The sequence below is a fragment of the Euprymna scolopes genome, chromosome 14, assembly GCF_053919585.1.
Source record: "Euprymna scolopes isolate OS-2025 chromosome 14, ASM5391958v1, whole genome shotgun sequence".
NCBI classification, from domain to species: domain Eukaryota; kingdom Metazoa; phylum Mollusca; class Cephalopoda; order Sepiida; family Sepiolidae; genus Euprymna; species Euprymna scolopes.
This window is the reverse complement of record NC_136495.1, coordinates 67,472,334-67,493,050: the sequence shown is the minus strand read 5'-3', so window position 1 is coordinate 67,493,050 and position 20,717 is coordinate 67,472,334. Positions and strand designations below refer to the sequence as shown.

Sequence of the window (20,717 nt, the reverse complement as noted above, 5' to 3'; positions counted from 1 at the left end):
GAAATCTAATAGAGTGCTCTTTAAATGATAATATATGCATATCATTTCATAACTGTAATGGGATTATTGTGAATATGACTACATTATACTAAAACATAACCAACTGATGTTGCCTGTACGCAAAATGAGTGAATCTCGTTTATCTGTTTTCATAATGATTGTGTGCTTCGCTCTGGTTATAACTAATCTATGAGTCGTCTTCCCTTATATGTTCGTTTAGCGAAGGTGTCCGCCCTTAAGCACTTACCTATGCTCGATTACCTGTCATCCGGGAAGATAGATAGACGCTGGATCGTTTTAGTTACGCTAAGCGATTTTCATTCTGGTCTCACTGACGTAGTGTTAAAGGATCTTCTGTGTAGATGTCCTACGTAAACCAGGGTTGATGTCTTCTGTTTTCATTGCCGTAAATTGATGCATGGCACAGGGCACTGAACAGCCTCCGATTCTTCCAGATGTGTAAAACAGCATGACTGATGGCCTGTCGTTCTTTGAATGCGATGTTTCTTGTTTATTTAGAACAAGGGATCATAAATGTTAATAAGTGCTTGTCTTTATGTGAGAAAGCCGTGGTAATAGTCGTTGAAGTTAGAAATCAGATAGTGCTTTGATACTGTAAGAAACAGCTTATTTTTGTAATATTATCATCGGAGCGCTTACTGTATTTAGTTCATGAACAGTGTCTAAAATGTAAATAAATATGTTTTTTTTTTCGTTATTATTTATTTTATTGTATGTTTTTCCCAAATCGCCACCTGCAAACGGCAGGAACCAGGCGTAACAGATACACAGGAAAACGAACTGTCCTTATATGATTTGAAAGCTTATTCCCTTTGGATATAAATGTAATTATATCAATTTGCACTTTTGCGATGAAGTTAGAAATGAAATCGTTTTCTTTCGGCAGTGATGGTTACGCCCTCATAGAATAACAAATTTATGACCCAATCATGTTGACGCATCATTCTCATAAGAAAACTAAAGTTAATCAACATTGAACCTGATTAGTACTTAGATGGCTCATCATTTCGAAATATTACATGTAGGTATTTACTTCCTTTTCACGACTGGAATATGTGACACAAGGTCGGTATGTAAGAGAAAGTCAAGCAAACGCCCTACAGAAAGTGCACTCTGGCCTTTTAAAATTGCTCGGGTATCCCTCTCGGAATTCTCCGGTATTAGGCGCTTCAGGCGATAAACAATAAACTTACTCCACCTTAAAAGACAGGATGCAACAACCTGAGAGAGATGACCCCCTAGGACTTCCCACAACCATATATCAGTCTGACAGATGCAAGATCATTCTTTACTCAAAGATGTCTGCACGCAAGACATAAAGTTGGGTGACATTGACCTAATAGGACGGGAGTTCTTAGCTGAAAACTGAAGAGGAACTAGTAGAGAATAGATCAGCGGTGAAGAGAAAGAGAAGAGAGAGAGGAGGCACCAGAGTACTGCAACAGAGATCTCACAGCCCGACACCACTTACATCTTGGACAACAGAGCCTGTCGATCCAGGATAGGGTTGCATAGTCACAGGAGATGCTGCAAATCGGCAGCGGACTAATCGGAAGCGTAGAACCGTATTGTTTTTAGACGGATGGCAACAATAACATTCATATTATTTGGTAACCTTAATTTTTACTACGTACAATAGTTATTCTAACAAGATTAATGATTAAGGAAGATTTTGACATGAATATTCTATTATTTCTAAAGTAACTCAGATTGACAAACATTCTTCTTATGGATATTTGGCAAGCCTTCCTCATACTTTACTGGCAGTTTTTGCTAAACAATGCACATCTAGTTTTATATTTCCTGATATCTTTCGACAACACATTTATTTCCTTTAAGATAAAGCAAAGCAAGTGCTAGAAAACTACAAAGCCTCTGTTTGAAAATGAGAGATCATGCAACCAGCAGGCAAGGTAATCTTGAATGTAGTTCAAAGTAATGAAACAGGTTTAAATGCCAGAACCAGACATAATTATTGAAATGCTAAAGCGAAAGTGATATCTATTAAATAATAAAAAACAAAGCAAAAAACAAAAAACAAAAAAAAAACGGCATCGACAATTTACTTAATTTCTCACTTAAGCAACTGACATAATTTCATGATCATTATGATAGTTGTTTTATCAGATTATTGAGGAGTTAGGAGAATATACCAACATGGCTAGTAAAAGGCGACACAACCCTACTACCCAAAACGAGTGAGATACAACGCCCTAGTAAGTACATATCCATCGGCTGTATCACTACGCCCTACAAGCTCTTCTCTGCTCTAGTTGAAGACAGCATATATAAACACCTCTCTTCTGGAGTGTATCTCGTAAAAGAACTAGCAGGATGCAGGAATAAGTTTATTGACATTAATGATTACTTGTTGAATAATAGGATCATTTTTCAGGACTGCGGGGAGAGGCAGAGAAATCTAAACATTGAGTGTGGTGGTTACTATGTAGAGAAATAAATTCTAGAGCACAAAAATTGCTCGTTTTAATGGTACCATTTCAGTCTTTGTAGGCATTCAACCTTTTGAGTAAAAAAAAATAATAGTAGGCTTTATTTTTGGAACGACCCGCGTGTTTAATAGTGTGCTCCACTCGAAATTGCTGCAATGCCTTAAATTATAAAGATCTGCCCGGTTATCTATATAAATAATGTCTGGTCATATAAAGACGTTAAAAACAACAATGTTATATAGTCATACGAATGCAACAGTAACCATCTCTGCAATTATTATCCAAAGAGGAGACTTTCTACGAGATAGCGTATCCCCTTTACAGCTTTGCTTGATGATAGATCCGTCGAGTAAGCTACTGAATAATTGATGTAGTGGTTATAATATGAGAAGGGTTGCCAACAAGACCGTAACAAAAGTGTCAACCAGCTGCTCTTAATAGATGACGTTAAGCTGCATGTCAACTCAGACGCTGACAGGTCGATTCTTGTAGATTGTACACACCTTCTCCAAAGATGTTGGAATGAATTTTTGCTTTGATTAATGTCCCACGTGTTCTCTAAGAGCTAGAAAGGATATCCAATGCCACGTACTTAAATGATATCGTTCGTGTCAAACTGAGATCCATTATGTAAAAGTACTTCCATGGAGTTCGTTCACACTGGAATTAGATTTTGCGACAACACAAAGATAAGTTGGCTTATTTTCTGTTGGTGGTAAGGAACATTCTTGTTTCACAGACATATTGGGCCTTTAGCCTTTTTGAATCGATTCTTAAGTTATTTCTTTACACACGATTTGCTTCAAAGTTTCCCAACAAACTATACTTCCCTCGCACATTATCTTTTGAGCCAAGTCACACTGAGTGCACAACTTTACTCCTGGACCTAATTTCCTCTTTATGTGTTAACGTTTCCTGAGAACTTAAATGATCAAATATATACTAGCTAACATTTCCCCACAATTTAACACCGGCCTTCTAGAATAATTAGTGTTTATTTTTTTATTATCTCTTTTTCGAGATGAAACATGTGCAGTTGTTAGTTATTTTAACACATCTACAATGAAGCTTCACTTTTTTCATCATCATCGCGTAGATACCTGTTTTTCTCCAGTTTAGATGAATGATGAGTTTTTCTATCACCTTGCTAAGCTATTTTGACTAACATCCAATGCAAATGTAAAGCTGAGAACCTCCAGATAATCGCTTACTAAATAAAAATAGTAAAAATAATAAGATTATTCTATCGCTGACAATCGGTGCAATGCTACTGATATAAGAGTTTATAATCTCTGATCCATATATATATATATATATATATATATATATATATATATATATATATATATATGTATATATATATATATATATTGTTACTTCTTCAGAAGATTTGATTTTTTTATGTTAGGAGTGAAATTACTTCTCAGATGGCTTGAATGTGTGTCTAAATAGAAAACGCATAATTATGTGTCCATTATATACAAAATCTTTCTCCCATCTGAATCTGATCATCGTTAGTAAGCTATATAGCAACGTTAGTAAGCGATATATATATATATATATATATATATATATATATATATATATATATATTGTTACTACTTCAGAAGATTTGATTTTTATATTAGGAGTGAAATTGATTCTTAGATAGTTTGAATGTATATCTAAATAGAAAACGCATAATTATGTGTCCATTATATAAAAAATCTTTCTCCCATCGAAACGACAAAGACCATCTGATCATCATAGGAATAATGGATGACTCGTGCCAGAAGTTTTTTTTTTTTTTAACTAAAGCTGTTTTGCGCAAAGCCAGTCCCAACTTCTCGTCTCAACCAGATTCACTCAGTGGCAGAACAGTGTCGAGACAACTTGGGGTCAACTGGGATGCAGGAACTGTTGTAGGTGTCGACATCCCCCTACAAACACCGTATGGGATTCCCAAATGGTCATTATCTGGTACGGGCCATTCTAAATGTTGCTTAACTTCAAACTTCTGTTGTGTTAACGTGATGATACCGTACTCCGTTACATAATAGCTAGGGCTAGGACAACTGCATATTTTTTCCTTTTTCTGACCCTCGAGTGTGTATCCGTTGATATCTTATATGCCTTTATATAGAGTGACGTGGTTCTCGGTTGATTAACTGTGTCTAACTGTGTCGGATATATACTCGAGAGTCAAAACAATGAAAAAATATTCTGTTGTCTAAAAATAGAATATGAACTAAAAATAACATATGAACTAAGACATTTGAAACTATAAAATAAACATAAAAATAATATATGAACTAAGACATTTGAAACTATAAATGTGTGCGTATATATTAGAAATGGACACAATGTATATTCGTGTCATTTAACTAAACTCGAATATATCGAATAAAATGATGTCCACGGCAAACTCATATCAAATAAATGTGTCAATAGACATTTTCGCCTGGCAGCACATTATGTCAATTAAAGATAACGACATCGTTAAGCAAGAATGTATATTATACTAAACGTAGGTGACACTGCGTGATTATTTAGGAATAGCAAGTGAGTTAAAAAGCGGAAGGAAATCATACAACGTCACTTTCTAGAACATTAATGGGAAAATTATGTATACACGACACTCTGAAACATTTATCACATTTAAAATATAATATCGTTTTCAGAATAGTATAATATACCCATATTAGTTTTATACTTGACTAGCAGTTCAGCCTGGCTTTGCCCGGATCTATGTACTGTTCATAATTTCCCTACGTGTGAATACACCTTATGTAAGATTTCAATTGTTTAGACCAAAATTTGTCTGAGTAATTTCGTAGAGATCACAGAGGTAAATTTTTTAAAACTTTGACCCCAATTTTGAACCCTTAAAATTTATTATTTTGGTCTCAAATCTAAATAAAAAAAGTTTTACCCATGTCCAAGTTACTTACATCTAAAATTTCAAGTCTTTAGATCCAACAGTAGCGGAGAAATTTTGTAGTATCTGCAAAGATCTACTCTTTCAACTTTGATTTTTTGGCAGCCAAATTTTCGCCCCAAAACTGATTAAAATGCTTATGTATATATTTCAAATGTTTAAACCCAAAATTAGCTGAGTAGTTTGGTAGACACCGCAAAGGTACAATCTTTTGAACTTTGACCTCTTGGCAGCTCAAATTTGCGACCAAAATGGATAAAAAAGCTTAACCTATATCTGAATTCACTTTATGTAAAATTTAAAATATTTAGACCAGAAATTGACTGAGTAATTTGGCAGAGACCGCAGATGTCAAATTTCTTTTAAACTTTTACACCGATTTTGACCCCTTAACATTTATTTTTTCGGTTCAAATCAAATTAAAAAGTTTGATTCATATCCAAGTAACCTACATTTAGAATTTTAAGTGTTTAGACCCACAATTCTAAGTTTGGTAGAGTTTACAAAGGTCAAATTGTTGAACTTTGACTCCTTGACAGCCAAATTTTTGACCGAAAACCGATTAAAAGACTTTTCCAAATCTCAATAATCCTTATGTCAAATCTTGAGACAGTAGAATAAAAATTGACAGAGTTTTTTGGTAGGGAAATGTACACAGACACATACACTTTTATAGATATATAGATTGGTAATCTCTTCTCTTCTATCTATTCTATCTTCTTCTATATTATATATATATATATATATATATATATATTTATATATATATACTGTGTAAGCAAAAACAAGACTTCAAAACAAGGTGTTGATGGCAACAAAAAGTGTATTTCAATTTACGCTACAATTGTTTCCATGTCCAGTTCGACAATTTCAAGCATTATGTCGTTTGAAAATTTTCAAAATCAGCATTTCTTGAGACTTTATGAATAAGCACACTTTTGGCAATGGAGCATTTTTTGAAGAGAAGGAACGAAGGGGAAATCCCTAGCAAGAAAAGCATGCGAGAAACATGTTAATATTAATGCTCAATTATAAAATTTGATAATTTTGTAGCTTACTCTTTAAGTCAACCATTTTTGGCTTAAAACTCATTGGTATATGAAAATTTACTGAATTTCACGACCTCAGTATAATTACACATAAGTCTCTCTCTCTCTCTCTCTCTATATATATATATATATATATACATATACATATATATATATTTTATATATTATTTTATTTTATATATATATATATATACATAAAATGAACTCATTTTTTCCCGTGTGCTTTTGACTTTAATAGGATTAAAAATCAAGACATTTCATGCAAATGTAGTATGCACAAATTGGAGTACATTATCTGAGGTGTGCTATAGGCAGATTATCTCTAAACTTCCTCTATAAGCGTACATTACTATATTTTTCCTTGTGAGAGTTCACTGCAAAATTCGGTTAGAACCAATGGAAGTTGTAAAATCTTTTCTCTTTAATAAATTCATCCTACCCCCACTTCCCATTTACACCACTGTTTGATCGTTCACAAGGAACAGTACGAAGAAACACCGGTGACTTAAAAAAAGTGGAATGTTATTACAACGTTCCTTTACGTTCTGTTTTTTGCTTGGTGAAACGAACATTAGACTTAACCCGTTCGAAGGTTTATTTATGACATTTTTCTTTCACTTTTTTTCGTTTTGTCATGGACTAAAAAAAACAGAATGGCATTTTAACTTTCATTTTCTAATGGGTGAAACGCACCATTGGTTTATTTATACCATTTTTGGTTTTGTTTTCCGCTGTGTTTTCTTTTTCTTTCACTTTAGTTTATTTGGAAGTTGACACAAAAAACAGGATTGGCATTATCATGTTCATTTTCTACTGTTTAGTTATGCCTTTTCTTCCCTCTGTTTTCGTTTTTAAAAACGCGTACATTTTTTCCCTGATTTTCGCCTTTTGTTTTTCTTATTTATTTATTTATTTATTCATTTATTTATTAAATAACTTACACGTTTGTTCCAAACAACCGGGCAACGCCGGGTACCCCTGCTAATAAACAAATAAGGCGTTCGTTTCAAAACAGTCGCATTTTTTTAAAAACAATACAAACAATGATTGTATTTATTGATTAATAACAAAAACAGACGTTGAATTCCCACTTGGTTATAACAAAACCTAAGACATATTTCCAAATCAGTTCAACAATACATTGCGATTAACACGTCTAGAGAAAAGAAAAACAATACAATTGTTGTATCTTCTTGGGGGCGCTGTCTATATTCTATAATTATGAAAGAATTAAAAAATATAATGTTTGAATCTTATAAGATGTAATTTTTACTTCCAAAGTCGTCCACATTTTCGATAACCACCTACCATGCCTGTGCGACCACTAATATACAGAAACCAGATATTGAAATCGTTTCATTTCGCACATTGTTCCACTTATCTTGCGTCAGTTGTAATAAGAAAACACCAGAGGATATACTTACTTGAAATTATCTACTCTGCTCCAGAGTTGATGCTCATACACGTTACCAAATCTTCAACAATTTCCCAGGCCTCCTTGACGTGAGAGTTTGTTGAAGTCCATGTAATCGGAATGTAGGTTGCGTAAAGTTTTGCCAAAATCACTATATCCATCCGTACAACTGCAGCTGGTGTCCTTACTTCGGCCATCAACACCACTTTCAATAAAAAAAATGACTTTTATTTCTGAGATATGGTCATGTTTTCCATGGAAGCTCTCGTCACTAAACGCGTATATAAAGAATTCACTCACCAGAAGGATTAAAGATAAAATCACACACTACATAAATTCATTCCTGATCTATATCAATGATCAACAAAATCACATCCTAAGATCATTTGTAGACATTTATGCTGACGACACTACCATATATGGCAAAATTTTAAAGACTGTAAACGACCAAGTTCTCTCTGATTCTCTCTCCTCTTATCTTGATCATGTGGCGCAATGGGGAAAGAGGTGGCTGGTTAATTTCAATGCATCTAAAACCAAAATTCTATCTTTCCATCATCAACGCTCTGATCCCTGTTTGGCATCAATTGAAATGAATGGCCTTCGTCTTGGGGAGGCTTTATGTTTTGAGAAGCTTCTAGGTCTGATCTTTACTCCTGATCTAAGCTGGAACATGTACATCAAATCCGTTGCCAAGGCTCTGGAAAAATGGTGGGATCGTTCTACCGCTCCAGTAGATATCTCACTTCTGATGCAATTCTCTACCTATATAAGAGCCAAGTACGTCCAAGGGTGGAGTATTATTGCCACGTCTGGGCAGGAACTGCTAGAAGCAGCTTATCCTGCCTTGACAGAGTTCAAAATAGACTTCGTAGCCTAGTGGGGATGCCGTTTTCTCTTCCCTGCAACTTTTTCCCCAAAGAAGAGACGTTGCGAACCTGTTTCCGCTTTATCGTTACTGCAATGGCAAGTGCTCGTCTGAGTTCCGATCTAGAGTTCACATTGGTATCGTCTAGTCGAAACCACTATCAATAATTTCCCCCACTCCTTATATGTGATTAAAACTAAACATAGATTCCATGAACAAAGCTTATGGAACTCTGTTCCGTTTTCCTGCTTTCCAACTGACTACAATATGGTTGTCTTCAAGTCCAATGTGAACAAGTTCTTGATGAGCCAACCCCTTAAGTAATCCAATTTACGAAATTTCCACTACTAACGATTACTACGACATGTTCCCTTTGACTACTGTACACTCATTAACCCTTATCCTCAAGTGGCATCCAGGCCTTGATAAGGTGTGACTCATTTGTAAAAAAAATACACCATCAACAGTCTTTATATCTATTCCTTCTTTCAACAAACCGTGATTGGACATGTTGAAACATTAAATTAAAACACGGTCGCATCAAGATTAAGACAACGCCAAATTTCTAGAGGGTGATGTTTCAACTGACGTCAAATGAACCGGTTGTTCAACCGTCGGAAAAAAAATACTTGTTCTTCGTCGGCATTAGCGAATACACACAGAAACTAACACACACATACGTATAAACACACACATACACTTCCTAGTTCGATGAGAAAAACACCTATGCCATTTTTGAAGAATTGATGAATATGAAATAAACCTCGGAAATCTCGCTTCTTTAGTTTTGCAATTTGCGAGTAATGCCCCTGACCCACTTCCCATAGCAGTAGAGTAACGAAACTTGGCACATTTATTAGTCTTTCTCTACATAGGAACCACCCAGAGTTATGCATTTCTCCCATCGTTTGATGTAGCTCTGGAGACCGTTTTTGTAGAACACCCCACGTTAGTCCTCCAACCACGACGTGACTTCAGAAATCAAAGCTGCATCATCTGGAAAACGCTTTCCTTTCAAAAATAACTTCATGGCCGGGAAGAGGTGAAAGTCAGAGGGTGCAAGGTCATGATAGTAAGGAGGTGGGGAAGGATTTCATAACCACACGCCCGTGCTTCTGATCTGGCGACATGCGAGTTGTGGACCGGAGCGTTGTCCTGCAGGAGGAGGGTACCTTTGCTGATCTTGCCCGGCCTCTTGATTTTGATAGCTTCCCTTAATTTCCTCAAAAATGAAGCATAATAGGCTCCTGTAATTGTGATACCGTTTGCCAGTAAATCTGTCATCACTACTCCGTCCTGGTCTCAGAAGACTGTGAACATGACCTTGCCAGCGGAGGGTTGCACCCTTGCCTTCGTTGGAGATTGTGAGTCCAAGTGCATTGACTGGGCTTTGGTCTCTTGATCATAGTGATGCACCCACGTTTCATCCTGTGTAATCAGTCTTTTGAAAAACTTTGACTCATCTTCTTGGCACATCTCCAAATTCATCCTCGAGCACTCGACGTGTTCTCGCTTCTGGAATGGTGTGAGCAACCTGGGAATCCATCTGGCAGACACCTTATGCATATGCAAATGGTCATGAATGATAATTTTCACAGACCCTGTACTAATTTTGACATCTTGGGCTTATGTGCGAATAGTAATGCGCCGATCTTCCAAAATTGCCACCTCAACTTGACGGACAGATGCCTCATCAACGGCAGAAGGGGTGGGGGCGACCAGGTCTGGGAGCTGTTTCCACAGACTTCCGGGCATAATTGAATTCACGATGCCAGCGTTTTACAAGGTCATATGATGGGGCATTATCACCATAGGTTTCTTTCATTTCATCAAAAGTCTCCTGTGGTGTGCGTCCTTTCAACTACAAAAACCGGATCACTGCTCGACATTCAACAGGCCTGACTCAATTCAAACACCTGTAAAACAGAAACCACAATTAGTTCAGAGCTGTAATTTGCAACACAACCCGTAGAGATATTAATAATTGCACATGCAAAATTTCAGCTAGATCAGACAATTGGAAGTGGGCCAGGGGCATTACTTATTGCACGCCCCTCGTAGTCCTTACTTTCCATGTGCGATGTTTATGAAAATTATCGTTGATTATTTTTTAACCTTGAAATAGTAATTTTTGGACTCTTATATTGTGGATTTATGTTGTAGATTTGCAGCCACAGACGTTATCTATAAATTCAATATAATTAGACTAATAACCACTATCCATTATCGTTTTTGCGAAATTTATCGTTCCCTTTTTTTTGTCATCGAATAATAACATATTAATTCCTAGAAGCGTCACATTCCAAATTACGGCTCTTTAATATCAAATCTTTTACGTTCAAAGCTTTAAATACAATTATCACCCACTAACTCTTTTCGCTTCGTACAACACTTAACGTAATTGGGAATTACTCTGCATTAGGAACAGTTTCTAATATGACACCGTCCGTGTTCAGTTTTTATTTCCTTAAAAATCAAACAAGCTAGAACTGAATTCAAATCGCACCAACCAAGTAACAGTGATAATTTCGACGGTCTCTGATCTGGTCACAGCACTTCTCACGGCTTTCGACTAGACTTTATTATTACCCGCCACTGCTTTACAAAATCTAAATTTACACGAAATTTTTTTCTCTACCAACTTAACTACTCTTCGCCTTCGGTCAAGATCAAAGCTTGTTCTTCAGATGATACACTTCAATTTCTTGTTCTCTGTCAGTAAAGGAGAAATCCTTCACGACTGAGACAATTTTAATTTTTGTTCCTTTTCTCAACGTTAAAAAACGGCCGTGGTGTCTAACTTTGTCCCATGGGGAGGCTTTTAAATAGGAACTAAAGTACACTTTAAAAAATAATTCGACAGCGTTCATTCGATCGAGATCCAATCAATACAGACCAGCTTTTAATATTGTCTGCTCTGATGCATAGAAACGTCTCTCGTCCGAATCACAACAAATCCAACAACACCTTGGCGTTCCAATGGGGTGTAAAACTATCAGAGCAGAGTCCAATTAGTATATTCTGTCAATGCATAAATATAAACATATGTTTAGGAACAGCAAGACGGACGCAAAAACTCTGACATCCTCTATACATTAACTGCTTTAATATGACAAGTCGATTAACACCAGCAGTATAGAAAGTAACAAAAATAAATTTTTTTAAAGACATATCGACGAAGACCTCAGAATTTTTAAAAAAGTGAATGATTTAATACAAATGAATACAAAATCATTAAGCAACAAAAGAAACAATTACAAGCTACTGATAAGACACACATCTTTTTTTTTTTAATATTGTCTCAAGATTTCCGAATGCAAAACTAAACATGCTTTCATTTAAAAATATATATATAACAATATTTGACGTTCTAACTTCTTCAAATAAGATTACAGGATAATGTTTTCAATGATCTGACCTATGCTGCCTATCGGATTTTTACCTGCCATTTTAATAAATTATAAACTGACTTTACAGATTACGGACCATGCTGAAATTATTATTTAGAAAGGCATTCATAATATTGTGAGGGGAGGTTAATATTATTTTTAACTATTCTATACTTATACCAAACAATTGAATAATTCTTAATATGGGAGGGAAGAATAATATTTTACTATTCTCCACTTTAAAGTAACAATTTAATAAATAAAAAAAAAACTAACATACGGAATACAGACCGTGATAAAATAATAACGTTATCCCTATTATATATATATATATATATATATATATATATATATATATATATATATATATATATATATATATATATATATAGACTAGCATGAGTGCCCGGCGTTTCCAGGGTGTTTGGAGGTGTATGTTGAGCAAAAAAAATAACAAACAAACAAAAAACGGTCAGTTATATTATGCCCCCTTAACATTTATTGTTTTGGGCTCAAACTAAATTATTAAGTTAGATCCATGTCCAAGGAACCTATATCTAAAATTTCAAGTGTTTAGACCCAAAATTGTCGAAGGAGTTTGGTAGAGTTCCCAAAGGTCAAATCGTTGAACTTTGACCCCTTAACAGCCAAATTTCTGGCCGAAAATCGATCCCATCGACTTTTCCAAATCTCAGTACCCTGTATATCAAATTTCGAGTCTGTAGACTAAAAATTGACAGAGTTATTGCGTAGGGAAATGTAAACAGACACACAGACACGTTCACTTTTATTGCCCGAGTGTTTGGATGTGTAGATTGAGCAAAAAAAAAGTGGTAGTAGGAAGGCAGGCTCGAATCCGTACCGCAAAGGAGGAAAAAAACGGGTAAAACCTAACGTTTATGCTGTTACGACCACCACCAAACCGGACGCGACATTTTAAAAAATTAAGGCTAGACAATCTAAAGGTGAGGATAACTTAAAAAAATATCGGCGAAAAAAGTTCCCCCCTCTGTAGAAAAGTGCCTAGTTGAAGGGGAAGATATTAATGTTTTTAGCTACTCGAGGATAAGGGTACATCAATGTTAGATGGTAATGTAGAAATCGTTAATGATGTGAATTGGGTAAAATTGGATTATTTATGGAGACGGCTTAACAAGAACTTGTTTACATTGGATTTGAAGCCCACCATGCTATATTCAACCGGGAAGCAGGCCAGCGGAACAGTGTTCCACAGGCGGGCAGTTCTGAGTAAAGAAGCTTTGCTCATGAAATCTGCGTTTAGATTTAGACACAGTTTGAGAGTGGAGGAAATCGTATATCGTGATTGTTGCTAGTCGAGTATTTTTTTGTGAAAGGTTGGCATAGATAGGAGTTAAAATAAAGATTTTATGAACATGTTTTCCACCCTTAAAATTCTAGTACTTTCACTAGTGCTACGTATATCAGGCAGGTACCCAATCTGTTGTTTTCAGAAAGGAAAAGCATGCACTTTACACGCAAATAAAATAATTGCGGAAACAGCATCTTTACTTACTGATCAATGCAACTGTGTAACGATGAGTGGGTTGCCAGCGCATACCTTTGTCTGTGGAAATAGTTTGTCTTATTGAATCAAGATGGCGGTAAGACTTCTCAGTTGCCCAGGGCGTAGCTGTCATTTGATGTATTATTCTGTTTCAAGAAAACAACGAAGAAAAAAAGCAACAAAGTAAAAGCAATAATTAATTGGTTTGGTTATGCGAGCTATGATGATACTCTTACTCATTACCAAGAATAGTCAGATGAGCAAACAAATCTCGATACATACATACATACATATATATATATATATATATATATATATATATATATATATATATATATATATATATATGTGTGTGTGTGTGTGTGTTGTGTGTGTGTGTGTGTGTGTGTGTGTGAGTGTGTGTGTATTGAGAATAGGAAAGTTCATTGAATGATTCTTGACAATCATATAGATCAAAGTCAGATGAGATAATACGATAAGAGAAATTTCGCATGGGCGATAAAAATGGTTTTATGTTATTATTATTATTTTTTTTTTTTTTTGCAAAATATTATTAAATGAACAAACATTTCGAGTAAAAATTTATCATTTAATCGGAAGAAAACACATTTAAAATGTACAAACATGCTACAAGAAGCAGCTCAAACGTTTACAAAATCTGATCTAAGAAACCGGTAGTACTCCCCTTATCTAAAAAGGGCGGAATGAAACTGTACAAAAGCGAAATAAATTATTTTTATAACTCAGTACAAGACTTTACTTCGTTTTAGTACTCATGGTTTCTGATTGAAGAGTTCGTATGAATGGTGATGTTATTTTCTGTTGTTGATGAAAAGATACATATTCTCTCAAATACTACTATGACAAGAGAATATTCTTTTCATTATTTTGACTCTCCAGTATATATCAGTTAATATCATATGTTTTTAGATAGAGTGATGTAGTTCTCGATTGATTAACTGCGTCGGATATATACTTGAGATTCAAAACAATACTAAGAATATTCTCTTGTTACAGCCCTAGTAATGATACACTGATTTTAACTCCAAAACGACCCTTATTGGATAATGTTTAAAAGATAGCATAAAACCATTTTATCGCCTTTAAAAATGTTTTATTGCATCTGACGTAAATCTGCATTATTGTTAGATTGCTTCTTTAATTTAAATGTGGAAATCAAAATCAAACAAAAAGAAACAGCTAAAAGCTACCAATAAGATGAAAAAATATGTATTTTTTTTATTTTTGGTATTAAAATTTTCGAGTACAAAACTAGAGACGTAATATATTAGCAAGAGTTACAGTTTTAATCAAAGTTCTTTAACATACTCGTATTTGAAGCACCTTTAATTGTTAAGATATTTAAGCAGGTGCATAACCCCGATAATACAAAAATAAAAGTAAAACCAAAGATTAATAAAAAAAAATTGTATCGTATGAGTGTTATGGCTTTTTTGCTTCACGTAAAGTTTTAATAATTAAAAAGTTTATAGAAGGACTTTCATATTCTCATTATACTTCCCAGCATTTTCAAAGTTCTGAATAATGGTAAGTGTTTCAAACACACCGTTTTATTATAACTAGGGGCATGACAACAACATATTCTTTTCCTTGTTTGTTGATTCTCAGGTATATATCCATTGATATCTTATATGTTTTTATGTAGAGTGATGTGGTTCTCGGTTGATTTATTGTGTCTAACTGTCGTATATATACTCAAGAGTAAAAACAATGAAAAAAATATGCTGTTGTCTTAGCAATAATTATAACAAGAGAACACGGGAACAAATGGGTTAAAGGACACTGAAGACAACTTTGCACTACTTATACATCCGCTTGCAAAGATTAAGATCATGATATATTGTAATTAAGCTTATGTAAAAAATCTTTATTCGATTTTTTTTTTATAAATCTAATACATAAAATGCTATATGTCTGTCTGTCTCCATATTTCTAAACTCTATCTTCTCCGAAACTAAAGTCACAGAGAGGCGCTAGGAACCTCAAGTGATTGCATTTTTTACGGACTGTTCTTTTATGGGTCTTTAGCCGGTATAAATAGTTTTTAAGGGGTCAAAAATGGGTAAAAATTAAAAAATCGTTAAACATTTTGCACATTCATCTTATTATATTTTTAATTTTAATTTTTAACTAACATAGGTGCCCGGCGTTGCCCGGGTGTTTGGAGATGTATGCTAAGCAAAAAAATAAAAATAATAATAAAATAAAATAAAAAATGGTCAATGTTTTTAATTTGACCCCTGTTATGACCCCTTAAAATTTATTGTTTTGGGCTCAAATTAAGTTATTAAGTTAGATCCATATCCAAGGAACCTATATCTAAAATTCCAAGTCTTTCGACCCCAAATTGTTGGAGGAGTTTGTTAGAGTTATCAAAAGTCAAATCGTTGAACTTTGACCCCTTAACAGTCACATTTCTGGCCGAGTTATTGCGTAGGGAAATGTACACAGACAGACAGACAGACAGACACACATACACACAGGCACGTTCACTTTTATATATATATATATATAAATATATATATATATATATATATATATATATATATATATTAGTTCATATACGTGTAAATTTGGTACAACGGTAATGTAACACGCTTCAAATCCTACAGTTTCGGTTTCGATTCTAGCTTATGGTACCGAAATACTTTTTTTTACTTTTGAAATCACGACTCTATAATAATATATTCGAAATCTGGACAAATTAAAATATCATATTGAAGCGTATTTTACGTCCGGGCAATGTCAGGCCTTCCCCCTGCTAGTATCGACTACATAATTTTCATTCTAGAAAGTCAGAGAAATTTCTTCAACAAGAGTAGACACGGCGCTCTAGCGTTTATGAAAGAAATTTCGATTTTCGAAATGATAAAGATAATTACTATTTCTATATAAAATTCTTTGTTCACCGAGTGTTCAAATTCCAGCGGCTGTAGATTGTTTTTCTATCAGGCCAAGTAATAAATACTCTGAAGAGAATCGATGCTGCAATGTCACGACTGGTTTCACCCGTTCAGCTAAACAGCGTGTCACAGCTTTTCGGCATCTAAACAACGTGGGATCATTAGAAACGATATTCAACCACTGATTGAAACTATGGTGTGATTTTGCGGTACAAGGAGGTTGTGGAGTCGTTTTGAAGACCATAAGATTTCGTACAGGAATATCTAAACGCATATCTGTAGCTAGAGACGTACATATATTACAACACATCAAGATACATTACGACCATGTACTCCCTACAGCCACCTACCTTGAAAATGCTGCTGTGAAACCTGACATAATTATATGGAATAAGTCAGAGAGAGTTGCAATCATGATTGAAGTGACTCTTCCTAATGATGGCGGTCTGAACAGAGATGAAAGAGAGAAACAGACTAAATACCAAGGTCTTATGTATGATATGAAAAGAAACTGGAATCTTAAGGAGATATCAATCATACCAGTTATCATAGGTGCCACAGGGCTTATGAAGAAGAACCTGAAGTCCTACCTAACTAATATTCCTGGTGAACCAAGTGCAAAAGAGATCCAGACAATTGCACTTAAGGGAACAGCGAGGATACTAAAAAGAGCTCTCGGTTGGTTTCAATAAAAAGCGGGGCCATGTTGGCAGCTGGGTTGGCTGCCCCACACCCAGCATTACAATCTTCAAAGGAAGGAAAAAAAGAGACAAGCCACGATAGTGTTAGAAAAGAGATGAATGTAAGTATACTCTCGACGGGATAAAGGTAGATAACTCTGATAAAAGAATTAGAGAAGGAAGTGGAAGAAAAAAATCACGATGAACCGGAGCCATTAGTTGCTTTTTATTTTTATTTTTGTAGATAAACATAAATGACAGGCTTACCTTTCGATAGTTTATAAGAGTTATTCTTTTCCCGATTTTTTCTGGGTAATTTTTCTATTCGCTGAGCGGTCTTTTCTTTTATTTCAGCTGGCATGTTGTATAAAATGGCACCCAAATATTGTTGTTCAGCCATATATTTCTCAAGCACTTTCTATCGGTACATCCGATTATCATCAGGAACGATTGTTGTAGGTATCGTTTTCTTTTTCTTTTCCTTTGACGCTTCGTGTATTTATATATTTTTTTATTGGTTACAAAGGTGGTTGCAGGATGATTAGGAGCGAATTGTTTTTATTTTTAATTTCGATTTTCTTATTTTATAGTTTATTTATTTAGTTTCTTGTTATTTATTAAATACGGATAGCATATTGTTATAAAAAACTACAGCCCTTTTTAACCGGATCTCATTTAACACCGGGGCAAATATATTAACTGTATTAAATGACTAACAAGAAACTAGATAAACTCTAAAATAAGAAAATCTAACTTTAAAATACAAAAAAAGAAGAAATATTCAAGGAATTAAATACATTTCATTTAATAAAACGACAGACTTTTGTAACTAATAAAAAGAGTTAATAGATTTTCCCATTAAAATCTATTTATTATCAAAATAAAAGAATTTGCGTTTAACATGTGTTTTAGATAGCGAAATTTGACTACGTTTCCTCAAATTATAGCAACAGTTTCGAATCTCAGAGTTGGTGTTGGTGTTTATCTCATCAAGACCAAACTTTTGCAAAGTTCGCTTGAAAAATACATGGATAAAATTAACCTATCATTATACATTACAAATATAAACAGGAAACTATATTGGTGGAGAACCACGCTAAATAAACATAGCCAAGTTATTACAAAGGGATTATATTGAAATGCACCGCAGCAGGTGTAGACGGGACACATTTCCAGATGGCAAAGGAATTGGGAAGATGCCAATATTTGTTAATGTAGATGCAGCAATGTTTTCCTATCCGCGTGCAGGTATTTGCAGAATGAGACTCCTTGGTTTGGGGTGCATGAAATGATGTGTACGCGATTAGGCTTACCGACGAGGCATATGTAATTGGTAAAATAAGTTCAAATCCCATCGGGTGTATTGGTTTCATTTAAGCACTGAAAACATAGGGACGAGTACAAAATTGTTTCCTCTTCCTCTGTCTGTCTGTCTGTCTGTCTCTCGCTATATATATATATATATATATATATATATATATATATATACATATATATGTATATACAGCGTGACCCAAAACAAACGGGCCCCGTGTACACTTTATGTGATATCTCCATTATTTATTCACCGATTGCCATTATTTTACAGGACATGGCAGAATCAACGACCGTGAGTACACCAAGACCCCAGTGGGAACTGACACAAAGAATATACTGTGTTAACTACAAACCAGAACAGTTTCATGCGTCGGTTCGAATGTGAAAATGCTCCATCCAAAAGCAGAATTCAGAACTGAGTGGACCTCTTCGAGAAGTATGGGACCGTGAAGAACCCCAACGCTGCCAGAGAGAACCATCCAAGCCACTTGGGACGTCCCAAGAAGCGAACAGCCGAGCTGGTCGAAAGAGTGAGAGAGTCTCTCGAGCAGAGTCCGAAACGCTCTGTGCGTAAGTGAAGTCAGTCCCTCGGTATGTCTCGTGTGACTTGCAGGAGAGTGCTGGTGAACGATATCAGGACTTACCCATACAGAATACAGACGCTACATACCCTTACAGCCTCAGACAAAAAGCAGAGGAGGGTTATGGCCGTCAAGATGCTCGAGAAGATCGAGGAGACACTAAGTTTCCTTAACCTCCTTTGCACCTCAGATGAAGCACACTTCCATCTTGATGGGAAGGCGAACTCCAAGACAAATGTCTTCTGGGGGTCCTCCAGACCCAATGAAGTAGCCAAGTAGCAACCAAGCCCCTGCACTCACACAGTGTGGTCTGAAATCTCAGCCAGAGGCATTATCGGACCAATCTTCATCGAAGAATCTGGCGCAGCAGTGACAGTCACCAAGGGACAATATGTGGAGGTCATCAAAACCTTCAAGAGTGAGCTCATGAGCAAGTTCTAGTTTCAGCAGAACGGAGCAAGTTCTCACACCTAAAACCTGTCCCGAGATTGGCTGAAAGAGAACTTCGGAGACCGAGTGATCAGTCTCAAGACTGATTTTGAGTGGGCACCCCATAGCCAGGACATAAGCTCCCCCCAGATATTTTTCTTTGGGGCTATCATTAGGACAGAGTCTACGCAGGGAAACCCAGAACCATCACGGAACTCAAGGAAACCAGCAGGGAGGAAATGAGAGCCATTACCAATTCGGTCTGTAAGAACGTCATGGACAACTTCGTGCTGCGCCTCAAGAAATGAACGGAGCTAAATGGAGGCCATCTAGAACATATGCTGTAGAACGGATGAAAAAATACCAAAGACCCTAGTGTTTTGATGTGATGTTTTGAATATAATAAACTAATTATGACCAAAGTTTCATTTCATTCGGACAAAACACTAAGAAACGGGGCCTAATTAGAGTTGGGGCCATTTTTTTGGGTAACCCTGTATTTATTGGCAGAATTTTTTTCTCTATGGCATATTTCATTTTTTTGTCTATATTCAATCTTTTCCAACTTCCGAGTAACGGTCTTCACTTCTGGCGGAACTGGCTGATGTAACCACCATATTTATCATAAATCCGAGTACTTTCCAATCCTAAATTAATCTAACTGGTTTTGAACAATTTATAACGTTTTTTCCTTTATTGATTATTTATCCTTTTTTCCATTGGTTAATATATATATATATATATATATATATATATATATATATATATATATATATATATATATATATATAAAGTAATGAAATCAAAAGGATGCAGTGTTTACCTGATATACGCAATGGAATATTCAGTTGAACAGTAAATTTTGATTGTAAAGTTCAACTTACATTTTTAATCTTCTTATATATATATATATATATATATATATATATATATATATATATATATATATACTGCCTTATTAAATGCATGTTTTGTCCATTGGTAATGTGGAACACTGTGTGACAACTTATTCTATGTTTGCTTATAGAAACATAAATAAACATTAATTCTCTTTCCACATAACTGCTAGGTTGACCGCATACATAAAAGTTTTAACACTTGGAGTTCAATGATGGCGCATGTCTAGGCTCGGGCCGTGCAAAAGCAAAAGAGT

General features: G+C 35.2%; 1 long non-coding RNA gene across 1 annotated transcript in view; it reads right to left on the bottom strand.

The window, feature by feature from the left end:
• Nucleotides 1–13,780, bottom strand: part of LOC145293363 (uncharacterized) — a 173,219-nt gene extending 159,439 nt beyond the window's left edge. The window contains exon 1 of the long non-coding RNA XR_013869723.1: nt 13,643–13,780. This is a non-coding gene — a long non-coding RNA (uncharacterized LOC145293363). The remainder of the gene's footprint in view (nt 1–13,642) is intronic.
• Between the last annotated feature and the right edge of the window lie 6,937 nt (nt 13,781–20,717).